The sequence below is a fragment of the Hylobates moloch genome, unplaced genomic scaffold (genome assembly GCF_009828535.3).
Source record: "Hylobates moloch isolate HMO894 unplaced genomic scaffold, HMol_V3 SCAFFOLD_21, whole genome shotgun sequence".
In the NCBI taxonomy this organism is placed as follows: domain Eukaryota; kingdom Metazoa; phylum Chordata; class Mammalia; order Primates; family Hylobatidae; genus Hylobates; species Hylobates moloch.
Genome location: NW_026652296.1, coordinates 35417201 through 35428489, shown reverse-complemented (window position 1 = coordinate 35428489; position 11289 = coordinate 35417201). Strand labels below are relative to the sequence as shown.

General features: G+C 38.1%; 1 pseudogene; it reads left to right on the top strand.

Moving 5' to 3' along the window:
* The first annotated feature begins 751 nt into the window (after positions 1 to 751).
* LOC116461046 (eukaryotic translation initiation factor 2 subunit 3-like) lies at positions 752 to 2164 on the top strand (annotated as a pseudogene).
* The last annotated feature ends 9125 nt before the right edge of the window (positions 2165 to 11289 follow it).

The window sequence follows — 11289 nt, the reverse complement described above, 5'->3', positions numbered from 1 at the left end:
TTTGCAAGAAATAATCACCTCTTATCTGTGTTAGCTTAAGATAAACAAAGGAGACCACAACATACCACATCGCCGGGAGGAAAAAGGCAATCTGGTTGAAAAGGCTCACTGACATTACGGAGCAACATGTACTAAGTTGTAATGAATGATCAGCCTCTGGGACACCAATAGTCTACCAAGAAGGCTAAACTCATTCTTATTTGGATTAAATCAGCATATCTGCACCATTCTGATTACCCAGTCATACACTATCCATTACAGAAATACCATGGAGACTGGGGGTATCCTCCTAGAATTAAATTTATAATAAAGAAAGCATACCTAATTCTTTGTTTTCACAATGGAAAAACTTAACATAATGAATAGTACACTTCTTTTAATTTTAGAGGAGTCTACTATAGTGTCATACAGTATTAAATTTAAACCCCTTAATACAAATATTTATTGACTGCATGAACTGTTATGTAGTTTCTCTTAGAATAATGTGATAAAATAACAATCAGAGAAAACAACATTTAAAATAAAAAGTTAAAACCACATATTTTCAATGGCTTGGCATAATTGCTGTGCTTTTTGAAATGGCGAGATTACTAACAAGAAATCAAGACAAGATTTCGGATTTGCTCAATCATTAAGTTCTTGACCTTTTGAAATCTAATATCCTGGCTAAAAAATTTGAAGAAAATATTTTTAGGTAGATTTTTAGGGCTTCCAAGGCAATACAAGAAGAATTTTGTGCTCTTCTGGCAACATGGCGGGTGGAGAAGCTGGAGTGACTCTGGGGCAGCCACATCTTTCACGTCAGGATCTCACCACCTTGGATGTTACCAAGTTGATGCCACCTTCACACGAAGTTATCAGCAGACAAGCCACAATTAATATAGGTAAAATTGGTCATGTAGCTCATGGGAATCCACAGTCATCAAAGCTATTTCTGGAGTTCAAAGTGTCAGGTTCAAAAATGAACTAGAAGGAAATATTACAATCAAGCTTGGATATGCTAATGCTAAGATTTATAAACTTGATGACCCCAGTTGCCACTGGCCAGAATGTTATAGATGTTGTGGGAGCAGTACACCTGATGAGTTTCCTACAGACATTACAAGGACCACAGGGAACTTCAAATTAGTCAGACATGTTTACTTTGTTAACTGTCCTGGCCACAATATTTTGATGGCTACTATGCTGAATGGTGTAGCAGTGATGGATGCAGATCTTCTGTTGATAGCTGGTAATGAATCTTTCCCTCAGCCTCAGACATCTGAACACATGGCTGCTATAGATATCATGAAACTGAAGCATATTTTGATTCTACAAAATAAAATTGATTTGGTAAAAGAAAGGCTAAAGAACAATACTAGCAGATCCTTGCATTTGTCCAAGGTACAGTAGCAGAGGGAGCTCCCATTATTCTAATTTCGGCTCAGCTGAAATACAATATTGAAATTGTTTTTGAGTACATAGTAAAGAAAATTCCACTACCCCCAAGAAACTTTACCTCAGTGCCCCGGCTTATTGTTATTAGATATTTTGATGTCAACAAACCTGGCTGTGAAGTTGATGACCTTAAGGGAGGTGCAGCTGGTGGTAGTATCCTAAAAGGAGTATTAAAGGTGGGCCAGGAGATAGAAGTAAGACTTGGTATTGTTTCCAATGGTAGTGAAGGAAAACTTATGTGTAAACCAATCTTTTCCAAAATTGTATCATTTTTTGTGGAGCATAATGATCTGCAATATGCTGCTCCAGGCGGTCTTATTGGAGTTGGAACAAAAATTGACTCCACTTTGTGCTGGGCTGACAGAATGGTGGGTCAAGTACTTGGTGCAGTCAGAGCTTTACCTGAGATATTCACAGAATTGGATATTTCCTATTTCCTGCTTAGACGGCTTCTAGGTGTACACACTGAAGGAGACAAGAAAGCAGCAAAGGTTCAAAAGCTGTCTAAGAATGAAGTGCTCATGGTGAACATAGGATACCTGTTGACAGGAGAGAGAGCTAGCGCTGTCAAGGCCAATTTGGGTAAAATTGTTTTGACCAATCCAGTGTGCACAGAGGAGAAAAATTGCCCTTAGTTTTTCAAAGAGTCGAAAAACACTGGCGTTTAATTGGTTGGGGTCAGATAAGAAAAGGAGTGACGATCAAGCCAACAGTAGATGGTGACTGAAGAATACCGGTTAAATAATACATTCGGATGGAGTTGGAAGTTGAATTTGTCTTAACAACCAAGGGGTTTATTTTCAAAGCAATATTGGGGAATTGGTTTCACAGTTCATTACCTTAGTAGGTAACTGTAAGATTATTCTCTTTGTTTTGGTTATGAAAACTTAGGGACTAAAATTAATATAAAAATTGGCATAATGTTGGATTGAATCTACATTTTGGCAGAAGTTAAGCATTCCCATATAATGTCAAAATTATACATCATGCAGTTTTGTTTTCTTGTTTGTTTTATTTTGTTTTGTTTTTGAGTCTGGCTCTGTCACCCGGGCTGGAGTGCAGTGGCGTGATCTGCAACCTCCGCCTCCTGGGTTCAAGTGATTCTCCTGCCTCAGCCTGCTGAGTAGCTGAGATTACAGGTGTGCACCACCACACCTGGCTAATTTTTGTATTATTAGTAGAGACGGGGTTTCAGCATGTTGGCCAGGCTGGTCTCTACTGACCTCAGGGTGATCAGCCCACCTCGGCCTCACAAAGTGCTGGGATTACAGGCGTGAGCCACCTTGCCCAGCCCATATCATATGGTTTGAAATGAAATTTTGCCACAACCAGCATTTGCTGTAGCGCACACATGTATCACTGAAACTTTTTGAAATAAAGTTTTTTCTAAAAAAAAAAAAAGAATTTTGATAGTTATGCAGGAAAATGCATTCAACATACATGCATTGCTCTTCTGTGATTTGCTTTAAAATGGAAAGATCGATTATTGTCAATCTAGTTTCTCAATTTAGAGTAAATTAACAAAAAATTTATTTTTTAGACAAGCAAATAATTGTATAAAACCAATGGGTAACAGATGCCATTAGCTGCCAAAAAATAGTATGACTAGATTTAGTAAGTAGCCATGCAATTGACAGCCCAATTAAACTAAGACCCTAGTAGGTGCATGTGGAAAGCATTTATGTGCAATGTGGTGGACCTCTACTCAGCACCTTCCTCTGATTGTTTAATAGATATCAATTTCCCCTGAGTTAACTCAGAGTGAATAATGGAAACTGAGAATGCTATTTTTAAAATGATTACTGCTAACATGGTTAACACATTTTTTATTTTTCCCATATTTTAAAGAAATTTTATGAATCTTACTTTGCCTCAGATGGGCTTTTAATAAAAGATTGTTTATAGTATGAAATTTGGAATCATGAAAAATTTTAATATTCCAGGTAAGTCAGAGATATTTAAATGTCAACCAAATTTGATAAAACATATTTAAATGAGATCATATCTTCTTAGCTGAGAGTTTTTTAAATCAGTAAATTCAGAGAAAAATAGAAAACCAGTACTTTGTGCCAAATAACAGTGTTTGGCACAGGAGTATCACCCAAACGTGTGCTCTTCATCTTCATAATTAAAGTAGCAATAGCACCATGTGCACTCCTGGAAGCAGCTGGCCTGTTTGCTACTGATACAAAGTGGAGAAGGCATTGAAATAGTGAAGGAGTGTAATATAAATTAAATACTTATATGAAATACAATTTAAAATAAAAAGTAGCATTTAATGTTGTAAAGCTATATATGAGATTATTTGTATGAAGTCATAATATTTTTCCTTCTATCGGCAGAATAACTTTATTCACAATATTTTTATTTCAAATAATATTCCCTTTTCTGCTTTATATTTGCTAGCTTTTGTCAAACATTACCTGAGCTCAATAGAAATCCACAAAATGTATCTTTATTTTACCACAAGCAGTTTATTATTGATGCATATGCTTACTTTGCTTAAAATACCTTAGCTTTTGATGAAAGATTTATACTTTTTTTCAGTGTGTTGTTTATTGGTGAGAAGCAGCTTTTCTACCAGGAAACTGCTATTCTCAACTCTACCCACATTGACTAATAGTGAGTGGAAGTTATGTGTGGATAAATAGCAAATGTGTCTTCTGGGCATCTTTTTTCTCAACCATTGGCTGAAGAAAGAGGAAGATGTAGGTAGAAGGTGAAAGAAGATATGATCACTAAAAAATTATGAATTTTTTTCTTTTAGCCAGAAAAAAAACCCACTGGGGATGGTGGTGTGAGCAGAAACTATATTATTCTGCTAAACCTCTGAAATTTCGGTATATAACCTGCATTACTTTAACAAATATATTATTTCTTCAGTTTTGATTCTTCAGGATATGATTCTGATACAGGAGTTAAGAAGAAATAATTTCAGCAGATATCAAGGGTATGGAAGCCTTGGTAAGGCTTTTTTTTTCTTAAATGAAAAGCAGCCCCAAATCATTTTCTAACAAAGAGCAGCCTGCAAGCTGGGAGCCTGCATGGGTGAATGCCAGCAGGAACCAAGGGCTAGACATGTCCGAGATGGTGGCTCCATTTTCACTTCTCTGCCAGCCACATGTACTGTAAAGGAGCAGACAAGATGACACTGACCAACCAGAAACCCCTTTTGCATAAGAAGATTAGGGCGGGGCAACCAGCATTCCCTTCACTCTATGTAAACGTCATACCTGATCAAACCAATCTGTGAGCTCTACCTAAATCAGACACCACCTCTTCAAACTGGACTATAAAACTCGTCATATTCACCACCAGCCATCCCTTTGTGCTCAGAGACCCCTTCCTCTATGGAAGAAGATGTTTCTCTTTCTCTTCTCATCTGCTTATTAAACCTCCACTTCTAAACTCCTTGTGTGTGTTTGTGTCCTAAATTTTCCTGGCGTGTGACAATGAACTCCAGGGTATATCATCCAGAAAATAGCCACTTTACAGTGTGGGCTTGTCTGGGATACAAAGATATAACATTCATTGAAATGGTGAGTAGGGGAGTAGACTCCAACTCTGCCCTTTCATTCTGGGGCTCTCAGCCTCAATTTTAGACCTTTCACGGAGGATGTAGCCATTGCGTGGGGCTGGAAGAAGTCCTGGGGCAACTGAAGATTTCTGGCTAAGACTACCCTCAGGTGTTATCCAAAGGCTTCTGGATTGACCTCAGCCTCTGACCACCCTAATGTGGTGTCAGCAAGGGGATGTCCAAATTTTCTGTCATAATTTCCTCCTTTCCTATTCACAATCATCATATCTCTTATCCTCATTGTATATGAAATGTGCAGCAAATTTTACAGTTCAGGGAAGTAATCTTGTTTGGCAAGATCACTGACTGTCATAGTAACCAGGAATATAGCTCAAGGGACGGTATCTTTGTAATTTCTTAGGAAGAGAGTGTTCTCCCCCTCCACAGTTGGTGTCTCTCTCTCAGCCCTTGGTCTGGAGAGCACATGACATTTCCAGGTCTGGCTCTGCTTTTGGTCTGGAGAGCACATGGCATCTCCAGGTCTCTCTCTGCCCTTTGTCTGGAGAGCACATGGCATCTCCAAGTCTCTCTCTGCCCTTGGTCTGGAGAGCACATGACATTTCCAGGTCTCTCTCTGCCCTTTGTCTGGAGAGCACATGGCATGTCAAGGTCACTCTGTCCTTGGTCTAGAGAGCACATGGTGTTTCAAGACAACAGTGCCACCCAGCGGATTAGGGATCCTCTCCATGAGGTACACTGTTGGTCCTTTACTGAAACACCCTGGCCTCCCAATTCTCTTCCTTTTTGCACCTGTCTACTGGAAACCAGGCTTTATGCTGCTTCTGTAAACAGGAAAATTCTGCCTTCAGCAATTAGGGGTAAAATAGTCTCCAAAGCCAAATTTTAGTCTTAATACTGTCCCATCAGCATGAAAATGGCCATTCTGTCCCTATGTTCTTTTAAGGCATCTATTCTGCCTCCAATTAGAGTGGTATTTCATTAACAAGGGGATTTTAAGTTCAGAGGTTAACTGGAACCATTTTCTACATGTAAATACTTCAGCATGAGCCATAATAGCAGGATATAGAGTTCAATCTAGCATACTCCCTCCATTAAAGGGGTCTTGCCCAACTTTGAATAGTTTTTCTTGAGATCCATTTTTCAGGGGTCCAGGCAGATCACACAAGTCCAGGAAGTCAGAGAGAAATCACAAGCAGAAGACTAGAGCCATTTAGGTGAGTGTGACTAGTCCCAATTTCTTAGTTCCTCTGGTTCCATGGCTGGTGGTTATGCCTGCAACCATGTGCAGCTCATTTAATAACATGCTGGGACACAGGAACCATGGAGGGAAAACAGCAGTGGTGTGCCCCCACTGTCTTCCTCTCCTTCCTGGGTCACACTGAAAGGAAGGTGACTAAGGGGACAACTTTTTCTCATTTATCTTTCTAGATGGGTAACAGATCATCTTCAGCCTGCACTTCACTGGAGTGCATTTTGAAGCACTGGATCTCCTTTCACCCCAATACTTTAAAGAAAAAGTGGCTAATTTTCTTTTGCATAAAGGCATGGCATTTTTACTAGACCTTTTGCAGGTATTACAAAATCAACCCAGTTTTTTAGCAATCGTATCAGGCAGGCCCAAAGAGAAAAATTCCCCAAACTTAGGGAGGCAACTTCCAGGGGAACTATCTGAAGATAACCCTTATTTGGGGCCTCTTTAAGTTCCTTTCTCATTACAGGACCTTAGGCAAGCAAAGGGAGATTTAGGCTTATTTTCTGATGGCCCTGATAGGTATATAGAAGCCTTCCAAAATTTAACTCAGGTATTTCAGTTCTCATGGAGGGATGTTATGCTGCTCCTAAGCCAAACCCTCACCACAGCTGAGAAGCAGCCATCTCCAGAAGCAGCAGAGAATTCCAGAGATGAACAATATGTCTCCTATAGTAGACCAAAAAGGAAAAGAGAAAATAGGAAAGACAAAGAAATAGGGGAAACACCATTCCCAATAGGAAGAGAAGCAGTACCTCTTGACCACCCTAATTAGAACCTGCATACTTTTCTATGGAGTTTTTCCTTCTTTCACAGTTTAAAATGGTTCTTTTATAATGTTATTCCAACCTGGAAAAAGTTAGTTTCCCCAAACCTTAAAATGCTTGGCTTATAGTTGAGCTGGGGGAAGGGAACCCTGAAGCCTGACATATTGGCAAAAAGGTAAAAGTTTTCTTTTTACCAGTCAAGCTTTCAGCTTCTCTCTCCCTATGCAAACTGGCAAAAGGGATAATAAGGATCATTGGTTATACTGTCTGTAAAGTTTTAATTAATGAAAAAGGACTCATGATGTTGGTCTTAAGCTGTAGCCAATCTGGTGTGCTTAGTGAACCATCTTGTTTCATGTACTTGACAACATGATCTGTAACCATGAGGCAATACTTTGTTTTAGTCTCCACCATTTTACAATGGTTGCTGTCTCCTTATGCTAAGTCAGTCCTTGCGTGGGGGCCACAAAATCAGATAAAGCAGTTTGTCAACCTGAGTGGTGCAAGCTGATCCTTCATGGGCAGGGTTTACAAAATATCTTAAACACTGATCCTGAGAGCAGTTAAGGGAGGGTCAAATTTTTGTAGCCTCCAGCTGCATGACTCCTAAGCCGTGGTTTCCAATACTGTGGCTAGTTTCTTGGCCTGGTCCCTAGGCAGGAGGGAAATGTACCTTCAGGATGGGCTGTTATCATTTTTGTTTTGGGCTATAAACTGTAATCCAGGCTCCTCCAAAAGTTGGTTCAGCCTATGCCCAGGGATGGGCAAGTAGAGCTTGGGGGCTGGAAACAAAATGGAGTTGTTTGGGTCAGATCTCTTTCATCGTCTCAGTCATAATTTTGCAATGACAGTTTCAAAAGCTGCTTATCACCCCTTTAAAAATAACTTGTACACTCGTGGTTAAGTCATAACCTAATTAAAGTTTGCTGGTTTCACCTGTGAGTTTATTTCTTGTAAAGTTTAAAAGCTGAAAATCTTAACTGCTTGGCATGGCTAAAGTTGAATAACAAGGAATTTAAAAGGATTTTCTTAAAGAGTGCTCAGCTTAATTAAAAGTGGATATTCAAGTTACAGTTATATTTAAAAGGCTTTTATGTTTTTCTTCTCTTGGATCTTGTTTTTCTGGAAAAAACTTCTCTTTTCAGTCAACTGAATTATTTTACTCCACTTTTTTTGTCTTGTCACTCTTAATACATGCATGAGATGCTCCAAGATAACTTCTGGTAGCATGGGACTCCTTTGGAAAAAAACAGAGGAGGTGCCACAGACCCCACTTTGGGAAAAAACTCTGTTTTCCTCATGAAACCCCAGGAATTAAAAGCAGATTGTTCCCTCTCAAAATCAAAGGCTCTGTCCTGTTGTGCATTTTGTTATCTGAATGTTTTGAGTTTTGGGGGTGTCAAATTACTTCACTTAGGAGAGAGTTTTGGTGTGTAATAGCTAGGTAGGAAGTGTACTTTTAGAGATGACTAATAGTGGTTATAAGCAGAGAAGCATGCTCTTGGCCACCTGAAAGATATGAAAACATCCCCACCCTCACCGAGAGATGAGATTCCCATTGGGGATGGACTGATTACTTAGTCAGCTGATTGGCTTTGGGTTGCCTTGCATGGTAGAAGCATTATACCATCTTCTCTATAGTATCTCCCTTCTTTTGGAGATCCAAAATCTAGTATAAAATGGCACCCTTAATTTTGGGATTTGTCTATGCCTTCAGCTTATTAGGCCCTAAAAATGCATGCTACCTGTCCCTGTTCCTTCAAATTCTCCACCCAGAAGCCAGTAATCCAATTAAGAAACTGTCAAATGAAAAATCTGACAGGTGCTAAAATCTTCTGTCTGTGTGGCTTTATATATGTTGTGTGTAATGTGTATAAAAAGAGCTCTAATTGATTGGCTGAAAGAAAGACTAAATGCTTAAATAAAATATTTTTTAATTCATGAGACTTTAGTCTTCAAGAAATAACAATAGTATTAAGGATTACTGGTAAAATGCAAGTGTCATCAAAATGCAAATAGGAAGTCTAAATTATACAACTTAGATACTATGTTTGCTAAATGTTCTAAAGTTGTATACTGCCTGCTTTACAGATCGGTAAGGCCTGGGACACACGGAGTTAGACACTGGAAAGAGTCAAACCTTATCTTCACTTCTGTCTGGGTCCTAGACTCCAAACCCAGTACATAATTAAAATCACTTACAAACTAGGTTTTTCACCAAAAGTAGAAGTTGCTAAGAGTTAACAGTGCAACATGTATTTGAGTTCACTAAACAGTTTTATATGTAAGGTGTAAAATAGTAATATGTGTCTTTAGTAAAAGGTTATAAAAAAGCATAGAAATGTAAATTTTGCCCAGGGCATGAGGGATTATGTTAAATTTCAGAAGATAAAGCTAGAGATTTAGGCAAGAAATTGACATTACAGAAAAGGACATTGCTACTGTAATAAAATTTGGAACAAATCCTTATGTGCTTGTAAATATTCCCCCTAATAATCCTTAGATACATGTCAATCTGGCACAACCCTTTTGGCACAACTGTTTATGATTTCAGAGACTCCTTCCCATGGATAGTTACAGTTGAAAACATGACTGATGAAAAAGTTTAGTTATCTCCGTGGCTTATAACTTTATCCTTAATTATGATTGATAGTATATATTCAGACATTATAATTTTAGAAATCCCACACAATTTTGGAAGATATATTAGTATTATTTACCAAAATATAACTTAAAGAATATTGGACATCGTTTTGGCAATCTCGTGACTAAACATGTCAAATAATACTGTTCACCTTTATTCCCACCAAATTCAAGCCATGGTACTTTTAGTTTTTAATATTTATTTTTACCCACTAAGCTTCATAGTTGACATTAATACATTGAGTTTCCCCAGGCAATGGCAGACAATTGTCTTGCTTTGCTCCTTCTCAAAAGATAGGTTATAATCAAGCTATAAAACTTTAACAGGTGTTCTCAAATGCAGGATTTTAATAGCTTTGAAATTGTAATATTGGAATAAAGAACATATTTGAGTCTGATTTGGATCAATAGCTGTGGGCCCAAGAAAAATTATTTTACATCTTTGAAGCTTCAATCTTCATTATTAATAAAAATATTTAAATTACAAAACTAAAAGTTGGATGTTACTATATGATTCTTGATGTATAAATGAATTTTTAAAATGGAATACATGAAATGGAATATAATTCTATCTTATAAAAGGAAATCATGTCCTATGCTACAATAAAGATGAAACTTTAGGGCCACTCCTGTAAAGCAAGCACTTTGGGAGGCCGAGGTGATAGAATATTTTGAGCCCAGGAGTTTAAGACCACCTGGGGCAAAACAGGAGGACTCTATCTCTCAAATAAAACAAAACAAAAAAAAAGTGATAAATCTTTAGGTCATTATGTTAAGTGAAATACGCCAGGAACAAAATAACGGAGAACATATTTATATGAGATATCTTCAGTAGTGAAATTCATAAAAGTAGAAAGTAGAATGATGTTTGTCAACAACTGGGGGTGGGTTAAAGGGACAGTTGTTGTATAATGGGTCTAAGTTTTTGCCTTTTACTTCCACAAAATGTAAACTTTCTAGTGGTCTGTTGCATGAAAATTTGAATATACTTAATAAACCAAACCGCACACTTTGTGGTCAAATATATATAATAACATAAAAAACAAGCCTAATTATCACAAATATGAAATTTTTAATTAAAAAAGCCTTGACCTTCCATCTTTGCTTATGATTATGTAAAGTTTCATTTCCATTATCATGCCAATTTCCTACCTTCTCTTTCTACTCCTACTGAGATTTTCTTAATTTTCTTTCATGCTTTATGAATAAATTCAATGAATTTGTCTGGGATTTATTATCACTAACAATGGAACTTTAGCTTTTAGTTTTTCTTTTCTTTTCTTTTTGAGATGGATTCTTGCTCTGCTCCAGGCTAGAGTGCAGTGGTGTCATCTCAGCTCACTGCAACTTCCGCCTCCCAGGTTCAAGCAATTCTCTTGCCTCAGCCGAGTAGCTGTGATTATAGGTGCCTCCCACAACACCCGGCTAATTTTTGCATTTTTAGTAGAGACGCTGGTTTCACCGTGTTGACCAGGCTGGTCTCGAACTCCTGACCTGATGTTCCACCCACCTTGGCCTCCCAAAGAGCTGGGATTACAGGTGTGAGCCACCGTGCCCTGTCGGTTTTCCTTTTTTCTTAAGTGAAGGCAAGTTTATCAGGAAAGTAAAGGAATAGAAGAATGGCTACTCCATAGGCAGGGCAACCTAGCTTTTGA